This window comes from Mytilus trossulus, chromosome 1, assembly GCF_036588685.1.
Source record: "Mytilus trossulus isolate FHL-02 chromosome 1, PNRI_Mtr1.1.1.hap1, whole genome shotgun sequence".
In the NCBI taxonomy this organism is placed as follows: Eukaryota; Metazoa; Mollusca; class Bivalvia; order Mytilida; family Mytilidae; genus Mytilus; species Mytilus trossulus.
Genome location: NC_086373.1, coordinates 39,237,892 through 39,254,363, shown reverse-complemented (window position 1 = coordinate 39,254,363; position 16,472 = coordinate 39,237,892). Strand labels below are relative to the sequence as shown.

Below are 16,472 nucleotides of genomic sequence, written 5' to 3'. Positions count from 1 at the left end.
TGAAATAATATATTGTTTTTTAATATTGATCTTATCAGTAAATATCAGGTTAATGACCATGTGTTATTTGGTTCTACGTAATTTAATATGGATTCTCAGAATAGACATGATTATTGCGAAATGTTTTCAAAGCTATATCAATTCATTTTAATTTCGAAGTGACATATTTATTTTAATTGAAGAAATGTGTAAGAATAAAGAAAACAAAACACTTTTAACATAATGTACTAAACAAGGTAGTTCAAAAATTTAGATAAAATTTTAAAAGATAATTTAAATAAAATCCTGTGAGGTATGAATGTTACATTTTTTGTTAGTTTTAGTGAAAGTGCCACATTTGAAATCGGCATTCATATTCTTAATAGTTTGTAATTACTGAATGAGTATCATTATCTAATTCGCTTTACTATGTATATTACTTTGATCGAGATCGAGATCGAATTTCTGAAATTTTATGAACTAACCTATATAATAGAGAAAATATGCATTGATTTGAATACCATTTCATTAATAGGACACAAGTACAATTTGTTTTGATAAGTTGTCTTTATAGACTTTATAAAATTAATATTTCTATTTCAAATTTATTCAGTATATACATTATATATATGTGATTATACTATTCCTTTTTAAATACTAAAATCTATTTAACTAACACATGATAAAGACTTACAATTATTGATATACGGTACAACACAATTATGTTTAAGTAGAAACAATGAAATGATGGTGGGTTTCAAAATATTTTTTTTTGTCATTGAATAGGGTAAAATGAATAATACTACCGTTGTCAGCTTAATAATAAATATCATATTCCACTACTGTTGGAATTTTCTATGATTAATGAAAATAATTATGCATGTATCAATATTTAAAATCAACTAAAAGTCCATCGCAATTAATGAAAATAAATATTCTTCTATAAAACGATACCCCTCCCCGAACCAAATATCAAATTAGTCCACTAGTTTTGAGTAATGGTAAAACATGAGCAAGACGACATATAATATTTATTTCATCATGCTGTTGTTGTCAGTTCTCTCAACTTACGAGTACTCTCGATAGTTATCAAAGGTACAAGAATTATAATTTAGTATACCAGACGCGCGTTTCGTCTACATAAAACTCATCAGTAAAGCTCAGATCACAATAGTTATAAAGCAAAACAAGTAAAAAGTTGAAGAGCATTGAGGACCCAAAAGTTGTTCCAAATACGAAAAAGGTATTCATGATCCTGTAGTTCTAAGTTTTGTAGACATGAAGTTTGTAAATATGACCACATAATTGATACTCATGTCAACACCAAAGTGCTGACTACTGGGCTGGTGATACCCTTGGTTTATGAGTTCTCTCAACTTATGAGTTTAAATTCATTCATGGAATCTATTGATATATGTATATTCCTCAGTAATTTGATTTCAACAAAATAGTATAAAGAAATAAGACGATGTGGTATGAGTGCCAATGAGATAACTCTCCATCCACGTCAAAATTTGTTAAAGTAAACCATCATAAGTCAAAGTACGGTCTTTTATTCATTAGGAATAAACACTTTAACAGTTGGTCTGGCCGGTAAGTTTTACAAAAATATGTCCCTTCAAAATTTCTATTGAGAGTAAGATCAATTATAAACAAAGTGTGTCTAAAGGGAACAGTAGCATACAGCTGATGAATAGTCAATAGTTCAGTATGGTCGGTGTTTAGGGAATGCACTGTCCTTCAATTACCATGTTTACTTTTAATTAAGTTTTTTTGTATTCTAAACTTTTAAAGATGGTAAAAAACATTGTAATAGCCAACAAATTGATCAGCAAAACGATTTCGATCTGCAATAATGTCAAAAGAACATAAAAAACAACCAACAATTGCTTGCACTTTTATGTAACTGAAACCATCAATTTCCATCCAAGATTGGTCGTCTATCTTTTTATCACTTTTCTATATTACTAAATTATGGAGATGTGATATTGCCAATGCGATAACTTTACAAAGTTCAGCTAAAGTGAATGTAAGCATTGTAAGGTCATCAACAATGAGAAAACAACATATAGTAAGGTTGGGTATAATTTAATTATAGCTGATTCTTTACGATATTCTCCACTTAAACCATTACACGAATTTCAACCAAACAATCAAAAGTTCAAATGAAGTTGGTGTTATTCCCAAACCGTATGTGTTTCAATCATTAGAAAAATAATTAAATTTAATATGAAAGACATAAACAATCGACGTACACTAGGGGGGACATGCACATACAGAATATCATATGAACATAAGCAAGCGCTTTCAAAATTACCTCTTGTACTCCTCCTTGTCAGTAACCGAGTTAAAGATGGCGGCCAAGTTTTGTTAAAAATGGTCTCAAAATTTGTCTATGTATATAATGAGTGTATCTATATTATAAATTGTCCAACTAAGCAAGCATCTTGGAATTTATGGTAATGACTATAGGAAAATAGTATGTATGCACCTGACAAATATGGCTGTAATCACTGAATTGCCTAAAAAAATCAGGAAAACTTTCAGATGAATCGTACTAAAAATCATCTCAGACCAAAATATAATAATACATGTGTTCTCGCTTATGTGATGAAAAAGAAAAGGGAAGATAGGTAGGCAATGTCATTTTATTTAACAAATAAAAGAAAGAGTTGTATACCGCTGATCGAAATTTATAAATCGATTCAGACAAAAGCTAATCCGGTTTTACAAACTAAAATCGAGAGGAACATATCTACTATAAGAGAAAAACAACGAAACAAGAAAAATACAGAGGTAAACAAAAGCAAACGATAATACAACACACACAGAAACGAACTATAAGGTACCAATTGCTATTTTCCTGCTACAGGACATTTTAAGAAAAAAATGTGGGTTGAACCTGGTTTTGTTGCTAGCCAAACCCCGCACATTTTTTTGTCCCTCTTTCAAGTTATATACATGGATGATTTTGATGGCTATGACATCCTTTCAGTATAAGCAATTTAAATCATTTTTGGATTTCCAGCTGCTGGGATCCTCTACAAATGTTAAATATAACACTAAAATGACACCTTTATATGACAGGAATACAGTACAAATAAAGGCATGAAAATTCAGGACAGAGAAATACACAAAAAAAACAATACAATAGTAAAATCATTTTTAGCAGGTAACTAATAGGGATCAGAATGACTTTAAGGTTCATGTACCCTTCTGTAGCCATTTTTGTACGAATTTTTAAAACCTCAATTGTATCAAAACTACAGATATAATGAATAATAGAGATAGGTCATTTAGTACATATTCCAAGGGGAAACTTGATGCGAAGCATTATTTTTTACTGTTTCATTGCATTTGATAGAAAAAGGGGACTTTGTGGCAAATAAATCAAGATTTTTATAGAAAATCTACAGCCTTTAATACAGAGATTTTTGTGATAAAATTTGAAACATAAGTTACTCACTTGATTTTCTATGATGTGCTAGTGTTTATTTTTTACAAAAAGTTCTAAGCAACCTGTAAAAATCCAAAACACCTCGTGCTGAGTCACTAAAGTCGAGCGCACCCTAAAAGGTGTACTTGATGTTGGCCATAATTATATTTGTTTTAACCAATAACTACATTTATAAAGTTGTTTAAAGGAAATCAATGCTAGCACTGCATGCAATAATCCTATTTCTACTAGTCATCAAATTGCAAAATATGAGAGTACAAGGATAAAGGCTGTGGATTTTCTATAAAAATCTTGATTTATTTGCCACAAAGTCCTCTTTTTCTATTAAATGCAATGAAACAGTAAAAAATAATGCTTTGCATCAAGCTTCCCCTTGGAATATGTACAAAATGGTCTATCTCTATTATTCATTATATCTGTAGTTTTTATACAATTGAAGTTTGAAAAGTTCGTACAAAAATGGCTACAGAAGGGTACATAAACCTTAACAGTGCTTTTTCAAAATTGGCATAAAATATGTTAGGGCAGATACTAAAAAAATTAGGGTAGGTAGGGTTAGCGGAAATACATGTATTATTTTTTTTAGCTTAGTGAACAGATAGCATGATGGAATAAAAAAAGGAATAATTTATTTAATACCGAACAACTATTTTCATCACAAGGAATTAAACCAAGAGTCCCAAATGGTGAAGTTAAGATCATCCCCTGGTAAATTTTACGAACGCCATCACGAGAAGGTTGATCGTTATGGAACAACCGTTTCACAGATGATATAAGATATGTTCCTTACGTCGTAACTACAATCCCCTTCCCTTTTCACGAATGTGACCTACCGATTTAGACTAATAACATGTGCAACACGACTGGTGCCACATATGGGGCAGGATCTCTTTACCCTTTCGAAGCACCTGCGACGTTCCCAGTTTTTGGTGGGGTTCGTGATGCTTATTCTTCAGTTGTCTATGTTGTGTCAATTATACAATTATTCATCTGTTTGTTTTTTTTCATTTTTAGCCGTGGCGTTGTCAGTTTATTTTCGATCTACGAGTTTGACTGTCCCTCTGGTATTGCTTGTCCCTCTTTCAAGTTATATACATGGATGATTTTGATGGCTATGACATCCTTTCAGTATAAGCAATTTAAATCTAGGTTTTGGATTTCCGGCTGCTGGGATCCTCTTCAAATTGTTCGTTTATCTTTTTACAGTAATCAATAACAATAGACAATAGTTTTTTTAAGTAACGTGTTATGGCAAATCATAGAGTCAAGTATTCTATATAGAGGCAATTAAAGACTTCAATTTGCAATATTAAAATCCATTGTTCATCCGAAATTAAAACGCAAAAGGGGGTCGTTAATATTCTGGTTTTGTAAACTGATTTCTTCGAATCTTTCATCTACCTTTATATTTTCCCAGCCGTTTGCTTTGCTTGTATAGGTTTGGCTCAGATTAATTGCGGAACCAAAGTTTATTGCAAGTAGTGGATCGTTAATGAATTGTTCAGGTATTTCACAAGAGTCACATGAAATTGGAAAAATCTGAGATGAATTCAATTGTTGCTTTTTGCCATGAATAGGACATAATGAGTCAATACTTGTATCTGAACACGATTCTCTAATATGAACATTTACATGCCTCTCACTCCTCAATAATGTTTCTGATTCTTCTACCGCATTGCTGAGGTTGAGTTTTATTATCTCCCACTTCTTGATACTATCACATGTTACATTCAAAAATTGCATAAACTCATAAAAATCTTTCATCAAACAGATTTTTCTTTTAAATTTCTTTAAAAAATTCCAAGTTACATAATTAGCGTTCTCCGTGTATGGAAAGTTCACTACTAATGTATTTCTCAGTTTTAAAACTTCGAGGGAGGAAGAAATAGTACTTTTGATAAAGTCAAGATTGTGTCTTAACTTTAAACCTGTATTCTCAACAGGAATTAGAAGTATGATGTGAGTTGCATCTTTGATCTCGTTATGAATGTTTTGTTTTGACCTTTGGTTTCTTTTTTTCAAAATAGATATGTCTTCACCGAATAGGATAAATGTCTGTATTATCTTGTTGGCCATTGAATTACTTATTTGATCATCATTTGCTATTATACGAATTCTTTTCTTACCATCTACATGACATCGTTTTGTTTCTTCCACTTCAATCATCTGACTGTCTCTGTTTTCATGCAAAGTTTTATGAAGATATCGGTCATTGGTATATGCTTCATTTTGAATTAAGCCAGACCACTGGTCGGACAAATGAATTCTTTCTTTCATATTACTTAAACGTTGCATACTGTTATTTAGCATGCATGGTTCTTTTTGATTTCCAATGCATTCTGCAGGTTTTTGATTTTTTATCTGACCTTCCCCAATTGCATGATATACACCATCTAACAGAGGACTATCAAAGTGTGAATAATCCTCTCTATTTTTGACAGAATCGTCAATAAAACTTATTTTTCCGTGAAACGGACAGTTGCTGTCTATGCTTACTATACTTGATGAAGACACTAACGATGAAGGTATCGAAACTCGGTCTCCTAATCTATCTTCTGCCTCACATATAACATGATTCAAGTCGCATTCGATTCTGTGAAGTGTGTTTCCATTATACCTGTTTGGTTTTACATTTAAAAAATTTATAAGTTCGCGAAATTCTGTAGGTAGAAAAACAGATTTTTTAGCTTCATTAATGTTTACCTTCGTTAAGTATTTGTCAGAAGTGAAATATAATTTAAGACTGTTAAGATTGTTTAATTTTGTTGACGCTTTTATGATTTTTACAAAAGTTTGATCGTAATCAGTTTCTTGAATCAAGTCTTCATCAGGAAACAACAGTAATAGATGAGAAGTGTTTCTCATTGCTTCGATGAAATAATCTAACAATTCAGTCTCCAAATATGACACATAATGAAATAATAAAGTTTCTAGTCCTATTCCTGTCAATGATATGTCAAGTTGATTTGCTACCATTAAACTACCCTGATCCGTATTTGACACAATAGTGACTAATTTAGATGATTCGTTATTTTTTCTTTGAAGCAAATGATTCCTGTATTCCTTTGGTATATAGTATGGATTTTCTTTAACTTTAGTTGCTTCTATAATGATAATATAAGATCAATTAAAACTGAATGATTATTTGATTTTCTTCAATTGCTTGAACAAAGTAAAATCACAAAAGTACTGAACTCGAGGAAAATCAAATGGGAAAGTCCCTCATCTCATGGCAAAATCAAATCACAAAACACACTAAATACGAATGAACACAACTCTCATATTCCTGACTTGAGTGTTCGTTTCTAAATGACGGAATCAATCAATCAATCAGTTATGAGTTTTACAGACGCTGATCGACCGTTGTGGAACTATCAAGATCTATGTCACATATGACCACTGTTTGTTTTTTTAAATTAAATTATCATATCACACTCTTATCCTTTTTCCGCAAATATGACATCGCCGCATGGGATTTAGCTCTGAATTTGTACTAGCATGAGCAGCACGATAGGTGCCACAAGTCAAACATTTTCTGTTTTCCTTTCTGGAGTACTTTAATTCACCCTTAGTTTGATATAAAAGTGTTGTTCATGTTATTGTTTTAGCTTTTAGTGTTTCACAATTTTACAAATTTAAATAAGTTTCTCATTCAAGTTTGTCGGTTAGATAACTTACATGACGAATTTTTTTTTATATGTTTCTGTCTTGGTGAACCCCCCCCCCCCCTTACGTCGCCTTATGTATTCAATCTTAAAAATGGAAGTCATGGTAGGTTGCACTATGTAAATACAGCTGTTTCACAAACCACGCCTCTTTTAGGGAAAATCAAGAATATTCATAGAAAATTAATTGTGTTTACATACTTGTTCCCAGTTATGCTCTCTTTGTTGCATCTCACAGAGACACAACTTGGAAATGTTATCAGTAATTATAGTTGTGTTTACTGATTATAATGAAATATATGGTTACCTATTGGTGTAACACCACTAACTCAGGCCCGGCCAGAGAGCACATACCAAGAGGCAGTACATATTTAACACTAAATAGTTCCTACGCATGAGTGTTACTTTCAAAATATGTAGGATATTTATGTATTTTTGGCATCAAATGAAAGCTGAAGGAGTGGTGATCATTGTAGAACACTTTTGGATTTATACATTTGAATATTAAAAAACCTGCACCAAATTTTAAAAAGAAGTTACATTTTGTCTGTTTGTTAGATCTGAAGTACGTGTTTTAGTACATCCGAAGTTTCGAGAATCAGTTTTTTCTTACATGCCATAAAAGGTATTTTGATATTTTCAGTACATGACACCATAAAGTGTTGCTTTGATATGCAATGATTGCCACCTTTTTGTTCAGCTTAAAATGAAGGAGGTGTGCCTGCTTGACATGGAGAAATTTAACATAGAAAGCAATGCATTAGTGGTGTCCTTCCTATTCAAGCGAGAGGGGTTATGGGTAGTTAAGAAAATTAGTGTTTGTTTGAACTTTGAGAAGTTCGGTGAATATAAACGTTAAAAAAATGCCGCACAGCTCTATATTTTGACCTTTGAAAAAAATAGTAGAGCATATTAACTTTTAATTCTAGGATATGATTTTTTGGCAAAGCTTCATCGTAAAAGTGGTACTGTTTTAGCCGTAAAAGGAGTTTCTATGGAAAATTGCATTGTCAATATTTACAGAAATGCAACCTGTAGGGATGACTCGCTGTCAATTTTATGAGCAATTAGTGGCTTTGAACTAGCTGTCAGTAAATGCAAGTACTCTAATATCTGTACTTATTGTTTTTATGTTGTTGGGATATACAAGTTAGTACCCGGCCACGTCCAGTCTTTGGTATTTCGTTTTGTATCATCTAATGAGTTGAGCCTTTTTCAACTGATATGTATAGTTCGTTATTATGTTGTACTGTTACATCACTGTCCCGTATTAGGGGTAAGGTTGTGATCCCGCTAACCCGTTTAACCCTGCTACATTCTGCCTGTCCCAATCAGGAGCCTGTAATTCAGGGATTTTCGTTTGTTGATATGTAAAATATTTGTTGTTCGTTCATTTTTTTAACAAAATTTAGGCCGTAAGTTTTTTTCGTTTGAATTGTTTTACACTTGTCATTTCAAGACAAGACTAAGCGGTGCAGGTCTTGCTCATTGTTTGAAGGCCGTACGGTGACATATAGTTGTTAATGTCTTTGGTCTCTTGTGGAGAATTTTATAAATTGCAATAATACCAAATGATCTTTTTTATATGTACATCGTGGTCTCTAAATACCCCCACTTCGATAGGAAGGGATATAAAAACATATTGACAACAATTTTTATAAATATAAACCGTGAATGATATCATAATTTGTGTTGAGGGTTAACTAAATATATTTACCCGTCAATGCCTTTTTTCTTCGTCGTTTCAATAATACCAAGGCAATTACCAACAGAGTAGATATACAAAATCCCACTACTAATAATATTTTGGTTAACTGCTCATTTTGAGGAGGAATAATTTCCTTAGACTCTGAAAGATAACACAGGTGAAAGATTCAAACAGCAAAAGTCCTAATACTGTAGGAATTTGAAATTGAAAATACAAGTCTTTTGGTTAAATTACAAAGACTATTTATAGTATTCTGTCGTTTATTAATAAATATACGAAGTGCACAGACACCCTACAAGAGGGCTTATATATTTAAAATATATCTATGTATTCTGATTGAAAACATTGTGTCCGCATTATACAAATTACCTGGCTTTAAGCCTTATCTTTTAATGAATATTTCTAGAGATAAGTAAGAGTTGTATGTCTTTTAAATGATGATCACTCGAAATAAAATGTTAAAGTCATATGAAACGAGTGAGTGGTGAAAAATAATGTTTGTTCAATTTTTGAACCAATGCATGAATACATCATAAACTTAGTCCTCTGTGCACGATTTTATCATTATTTTCGCAAATATATCATATAATCGTCAATTTTTTTTCTCTCTGTTTGTTATGATTTAACAAATATGGCTGCTCATTAAATGTCGTGTTTTGAAGCCGAGTTTTACCGATTGTCACCTTATAGTAAACAAATCACAAAAAGCATGGGTATTTAGCACGTGTTTAACCTGTATAATCAGATATTTGTTTATTTAAATGACAGATCCATGCGTATTGTGGTCACCGGATTTTTACGAGGAGGGTTACGCTCGGGTCACTATGCATACGGAAAATATGTCGGCGAATTGCTTGCTTCCAGCAAGCAATTAAAAATAAGTAAACTTCTTCTAAATGTGGACAAATTAAAGAATTTTCCTCAGAAAAAAGTATGTGTACATAAGTTGTATAATGAAAACAATCCATTTAGTTATAAAAATATATGCATTTTTTTTTTAATTTGAGGTTTCTTATGACTTTAAATTAAATTCCTTGAAAATAAAGTAAACCGGATCTTTATTCATATACACCAATGTACCAAGCTTCTTCAGATTCGCAGGCATTATAAGAACTATACAAATACATTTGTTCAAGGATTGTTATTATATGAAATATTTGTCATCCAAACCGAAACGGAATCTCGGAGAATATTTTTACTATTGTATTCAGTTTGAATATCGGATGACCTGTTGACCAGTTTGTGTTTAAGATCAATAATATAAGCAGAGCATTTTTTTTTCAAAATATGAATTAAGTCCGACGACTTCATATACTAAGATGTTGTAAGACTTGTTTTGTTCATCTATTGCATTACGCTGAATGCGACATTTTTATTGGAAATTGATGTGAATTTCTCATTCTTCAAAAGCTTAAAATTTGAGAGAAAAATATGCCGCACTCGGAATTATCACTGTCTCCTTGAAATATGGACCAAAGATCACAAGCAACAGTTTTAACTCAATGATAATAGATAACTTTCGATTTCGATGCATTTCCGTCAAAAACTTTAATTTAGTGAACGTCGCTCGTGTGTTTAGGGGCGTCGTAACTTCCATACCAATGTTGAGCGAGTGGTTGAAAAATATAAAGCTATATTGCACGAATTATTCGGCAAATTAAATTCTCAAAAATGACAATCAGCACCGCTGTCATTATGTTACTGTGTTAAAGTACCTACTGAACAAACTTTATATCTAGTAAAATTAAGGAATGTATCTCCCTCATGCAAAGCTCTAATTACTTTCACGGATTTGGCTATACTTTTTTAAACCTTTTGAATTATAGCTCTTCATCTTTTATATGAGCTTTGGATTTCAAATATTTTGGCCACGAGCATCACTGAAGAGACATGTTTTGTCGAAATGCGCAACTGGTGCAGGAAAATTAGTACCGTTAATGTTATTACTACCATTGGGTCGATGCATCTACTGGTGAACTGTTATCCCCGATGGTATCACCAACCCAGTAGCCAGTACTTCGGCACTGGCATGAAAATACGGATTGTTTGGTGTGTAAAATTTGCTGTTACAAAATGTTAGAAATTATTATAAATTAAGCAATGTATCTCCCTCATGCCAAGTTATGATTACTTTCACGGATTTGGCTATACTTTTTGGATCTTTTGGATTATAGCTCTTCATCATTTATATAAGCGTTGGATTTCAAGTATTTTGGCCACGAGCATCAATGAAGAGACATGTATTGTCGAAATGCGCATCTGGTGCAGGAAAATTGGTACCATTAATGTTATTATCCGGTGACGGATGAACTCGGAAGTGGTCTATTATATTTATATGAAATATGAAAATTTAATCGCAGCAGAATGTTGTAGACAATCTAACGTGTGACGGACAGTTCATTAATCTATTCTGCTGAGTGTTTTTTTGTGTTCTGTCACGTAATGTTGTCATCTTAGTGGTATTTTCAACATTGTCATATAAGAGAAACAGTTGACTAGCCACAAAACCAGGTTCTACCCACAATTTTTGCTTTAAATGTTCTGTAACAATTCTGGAATATGAAAGTTGCTGTGTTTCTTATAGTTTTGTTTTTGACCCGGATTTGTATCAGTTAATCAATTCATGTTCATTGAACAGCAATATATCAAAACATTATTGCCTTTTTTTTTATTCTAGTATCCAGGATACTTTATATTACATATATATTATAATAACTAAAGGGGGCTCATGGGTATACATCCTCTTTTTTAATGTAAAATAAATAAACTTTATCCTATACTTTATGGAAAAATTAAATAAAAATTAGATATCACAGTCCATTTAAGCTCACAATCTGCCTTCAAAGGAAGCATGCATTTCTATTAAGGTACTTCTTTTCTGTTGAACTAATAAGAGAGAAAGAAAGTAATATCGAAATAAAAAAATAACTAAACTACAGAAATCCCTTAAATTTTACAATAGTTTAGTGTAAGTACAGTTAATTTGAAAAACCTAATAAAAAGATAGGTCACTGATGAGTTCAAAAGGTTATTTCAATTTTAATGCCAATTAAATGGCATTGTTTTCACCAAAGGGAGATAATTTAGAGCTTTTTCAATGATATAAGCGTTTTGACCGTCATCTGGAGCCAAAACGAAATGATTATTTTGTTGATTTTTGTACCATATTATAAAGTAACAACTAAAAGTGTAATAAATAAAATGTGTAATGAAAAAAAAACTAGAGGCTCTAAAGAGCCTGTGTCGCTCACCTTGGTCTATGTGAATATTAAAGAAAGGACGCGGATGAATTCATGACAAAATTGTGTTTCTGTGATGGTGATGTGTTTGTACATCTTACTTTACTGAAAATTCTTGCAGCTTACAATTATTTCCATCTATAATGAACTTGGCTCAGTAGTTTCAGTGGAAAATGTTAGTTTAAATTACATTTTTTGAAAATTGTTATAAATTGACTATAAAGGACATTAACTCCTTAGGGGGTCAATTGATCGTTTTGGTCATGTTGACTTATTTTTAGGTCTTACTTTGTTGTACATTATTGCTGTTTACCGTTTATCTCTATCTATAATAATATTCAAGATAATAACAAAAAACGGCAAAATTTCCTTAAAATAACCAATTCAGGGGCAGCAACCAAACAACAGGTTGTCGGATCCATCTGAAAATTTCAGGACAGACAGATCTTCACCTGATAAAGAATTGATAAGAGTCAGATTTGCTCTAAATGTTTTTTTTTTAGTTATTAGCCAAAAACTACATGTTCCCCATATGATCTATTTTTAGCAGTGGCAGCCATCTTGGTTGGTTGGTGGGGTCACCCCACAGATTTTTAAACTAGATACCCAAAAGATGATTGTGGCTAAGTTTGGATTAATTTGACCCAGCAGTTTCAGAGGAGAAGATTTTTGTAAAAGATGACTAAGATTTACGAAAAATGGTTAAAAAATGGACTATAAAGGGCAATAACTCCTAAAGGGGTCAACTGACCATTTTGGTCATGTAGACTTATTTGTAAATCTTACTTTGCTTAACATTATTGCTGTTACAATTTATCTCTATCTATAATAATAATTAAGATAATAACCAAAAACAGCAAAATGTCCCTAAAACTACCAATTCAGGGGCAGCAACCCAACAACAGGTTGTCCTATTCATCTGAAAATTTCAGGGCAGATAGATCTTTATCTGATAATCAATTTTACCCATGTCAGATTTGCTCTAAATGCTTTGGTTTTTGAGTAATAAGCCAAAAACTGCATTTTACCCCTATGTTCTATTTTTAGCCATGGCGGCCATCTTGGTTGGTTGGCCGGGTCACGCCACACATTTTTTAAACTAGATACCCCAATAATGATTGAGGCCAAGTTTGGTTTAATTTTGCCCAGTAGTTTCAGAGGAGAAGATTTTTGTAAAAGTTAACGACGACGGACAACGACGGACGACGACGGACGCCGGACGCAAAGTGATGGGAAAAGCTCACTTGGCTCTTTAGGCCTGGTGAGGTAAAAAAAAATTCAAATCTTGCTGAATTATTTGTACTCTCGAGCCTCCTTAAACTATTATACCGGGTACTTACCGCCTATTGTGATTTCGTGGAAGGTTTTATAGACACAGCATAAATTGTCAACACGACAACACTTAACCTTCAAATGGTAAAAATATTTTCACTGTTGTTTATAAGTTTAAAACATAAAATATAAGGACTTTTGCAATTGGGAAAATGAAAAGAGATTCTGAAATTATCATGCTGGTTTATGTAAAATCTCTGTTTAAAGTTGTCTCATTGGAAATTTTACCTAATCATCTTTTTTTCTTTTTACTTGCCAGTGTCCGGTTGCAGATTCTGAAGTCTGTTTCTACAAATCTCATATGAACTCAATCGCATGGTAGAAGATGCATATAATTCATAGGAGATACTGGCATTTATTCTGTGTCATTTGATCTCTTGTGGAGCCCTCTTTTATAGGAGATACTGACATTGTCATTACGTTTGAAGTTCATTCTTTTCCGACATGTTTTACATAAAATTAAAAACATTTAAAATATGTTTATCTTTGATGTTTTTTTCTTCATCTGAGTAAAAGAAAGCTTTATTTTTTTATAGGAGAAATAAACTCAGGTCATATTCGTTCAATTTGATTCCAAATCAGCATGGACGACAAATTGAACGGTATTGAACATTTTATAATCAAGAACTAAAACATTTTTCTGCCTTACAGATAGGAAAATACACATCAAATTAAAACCTATATTACCTCTATCCAATATTGTCCTGGAGGAAGACGCTTAAAGGTATAGTTTTGTGATGAAGTTTCCTAAAAATAATACAAATATAATTACTTACAAATAATTATTACTAAAATATGTCGCTTATAATACGAACTATCTCCAATGAGAGTTAACTGGTGCAAGAAAATTGGTACCGTTAATTTTATTAATCGATATATTTACCTTGGATTGGTGTTTAATTGTCGAATTATTTTTCATGTTGAAACTTTCGAAATGGTTCTGGTTGTCAGTTTTTGGTGATAACATTCAGATTAAAAATAAATGGCTTTTAAATCCTGGTTTGAATATTCGTTTGCCAATTTATTTACTCTGATAACAGAAAAGTTCATTGAAATACACATGTGAGGAAAATCAATCATTTACTATAATTCTACGTTTATGGATGTTCATAAATTGGGCCCTCGCGCGCATAATCTACAACCTAAATCGGGAGAAAAATAATTGTGTTTTCTTTGAAAGTGTTTCTTTTTTGAAAATATTGACTATTTCTTTAATTTAGCATTGCTTGAAATGGAACAAGTTTTTCTTTCTGGCAATTTCGTCTCGCTTATCAATAAAAATCTAATAATCATAATCGAGGCCAAAATATTTTAAAATCTTTATGAAATAGAGGAAGCGCTTTAAACTGAAAAGAAAGGGGAACTCTGAAAAGAAAATGCTTGTACAAAGTCGTGAAAATGACAGTTATCCTACATTCGTTTGATGGTTTTGCCATTTTCTCAGGGACTTTCCTTTTTGAATTTTAAGACATAGGTTGACTTTAGTTTGTAGTTGTTTTTTTTGTAGGTGCTAGATGGATTTAAATATATAAATGAAAAATAAACAAGAACGATTTGTTTACTATTCACTGATATTATACCTGGTAATCTCCGCCTGTATATCTCACAAAATACGTTCGACAAGTTTTTCTATGTTCAAATACAACATATATATCATTAGCTGATGGAAACAACGTTGTTGCTATTGTTGCATTCCAGTATTCAAAATCCGGGTTAAATCTTTTAGAATGATTTGAATTCCAAGCATTATACCGTACTACAAAACAAGCAATGTGCGAATACACATAGAGTTGAGAAACAATATTATGAATTTTCAAGCATTCATTTTATTGATAAGATGTGAAAGTTTTGTTATTTTTAACTTTGCAAAAATATAAATTATTCAAGGTATTTCTTCAATATAAAGAACATTGATATTATGACAATTCAATTTAATATATATATGCATAAAAAATAATATGCGATATAGTCACCATTGAGACAACTCTCCACAAGAGACCAAAGGACATATAAATGAACAACTACTAATGCATAGGTCAACATAAGGTCTTCAACAATGAGTCAATGCGGATATCGTGTCTAAATGATTGTTTAAACATGATATAAAAAGAGACTTTATTGTTTCTCGTTTACACATATTATTCCTACTGAATATTAGAATATTTGTTAAATTCGAAGAAAAAAGAAAACATTTGCATGCTAGTTTCATTAATTGATATATAGCGTTAATTTTGCCGGTTGTTTTTGACTTCCCCATTTTGAATTTGCATTCGAGTTTGGTATCTTTTTATTTTTTAAAAAGTCATATTTTTCTCTTGGTCAGTTACGAGTCGTTAGATACATGAAAGAGTAAATTTATTCATTCCTCCCCAGAAGAGTTAAAAGAAGTGATAAATGTATACACATCCTTGGTAGTCATGCACTTTTCAGACAAACATATAAATAAATAGCAAAGGGTGATAGAACAAACTTCACATTTAGTGTTCTAAGTAGTATAGAGTTATTTCTAGTAAAAGGGGCATACCATCAGTTTAAAAAATGGTCCATAGCCAATTTCGAATCAAGAAGCGCCTGTATACGGAGTATATATCTCCAAATAAATAAGATATTTCCGGGCTTTTATTTCCTAACCAACAGTTCCAAATTGTGAAATTGAAATCATCAACCGACCGCGAGTTTGTTAACTGTTACGGAATATCCATTTCACAGATGATATCGGATATTCCTTATATCCTTTTCACGAATATGACCTACCGAATTATACTATTTACCGGGTTTATAATACCATGATTAACAGGACGAGTGTCACATACGGGGCACCTCAGATAACCAGTTTGATTAAGATCTATGAGTTTGAATGTTCGACAAGTCGGACGAATCTCTGGTGTTTATAACAAACAGACTCGGTCAGGAAGTTGTCTTAAAAGAATCCACGTATTAAAAACATAACAATAAACAACGATTGAAACACAAAAAGAAGATGTGGTATGATTGCCAATGAGACAACTGTCCACAAGAGACCAAAAAGACACAGACATTAACAACTATAGGTCACCGTACGGCCTTCAACAAAGCCCATATCGCATAGTCAG

The 16,472-nt window shown here is 32.1% G+C and overlaps 1 long non-coding RNA gene across 1 annotated transcript; it reads right to left on the bottom strand.

Moving 5' to 3' along the window:
- Positions 1-8,818: 8,818 nt before the first annotated feature.
- Positions 8,819-15,098, bottom strand: LOC134707758 (uncharacterized). Its single transcript, XR_010105761.1, has 4 exons — positions 14,961-15,098; positions 14,068-14,127; positions 13,389-13,455; positions 8,819-8,950 (listed from the first exon to the last, which is right to left on the bottom strand). It is a non-coding gene; the product is annotated as an uncharacterized LOC134707758 (long non-coding RNA).
- Between the last annotated feature and the right edge of the window lie 1,374 nt (positions 15,099-16,472).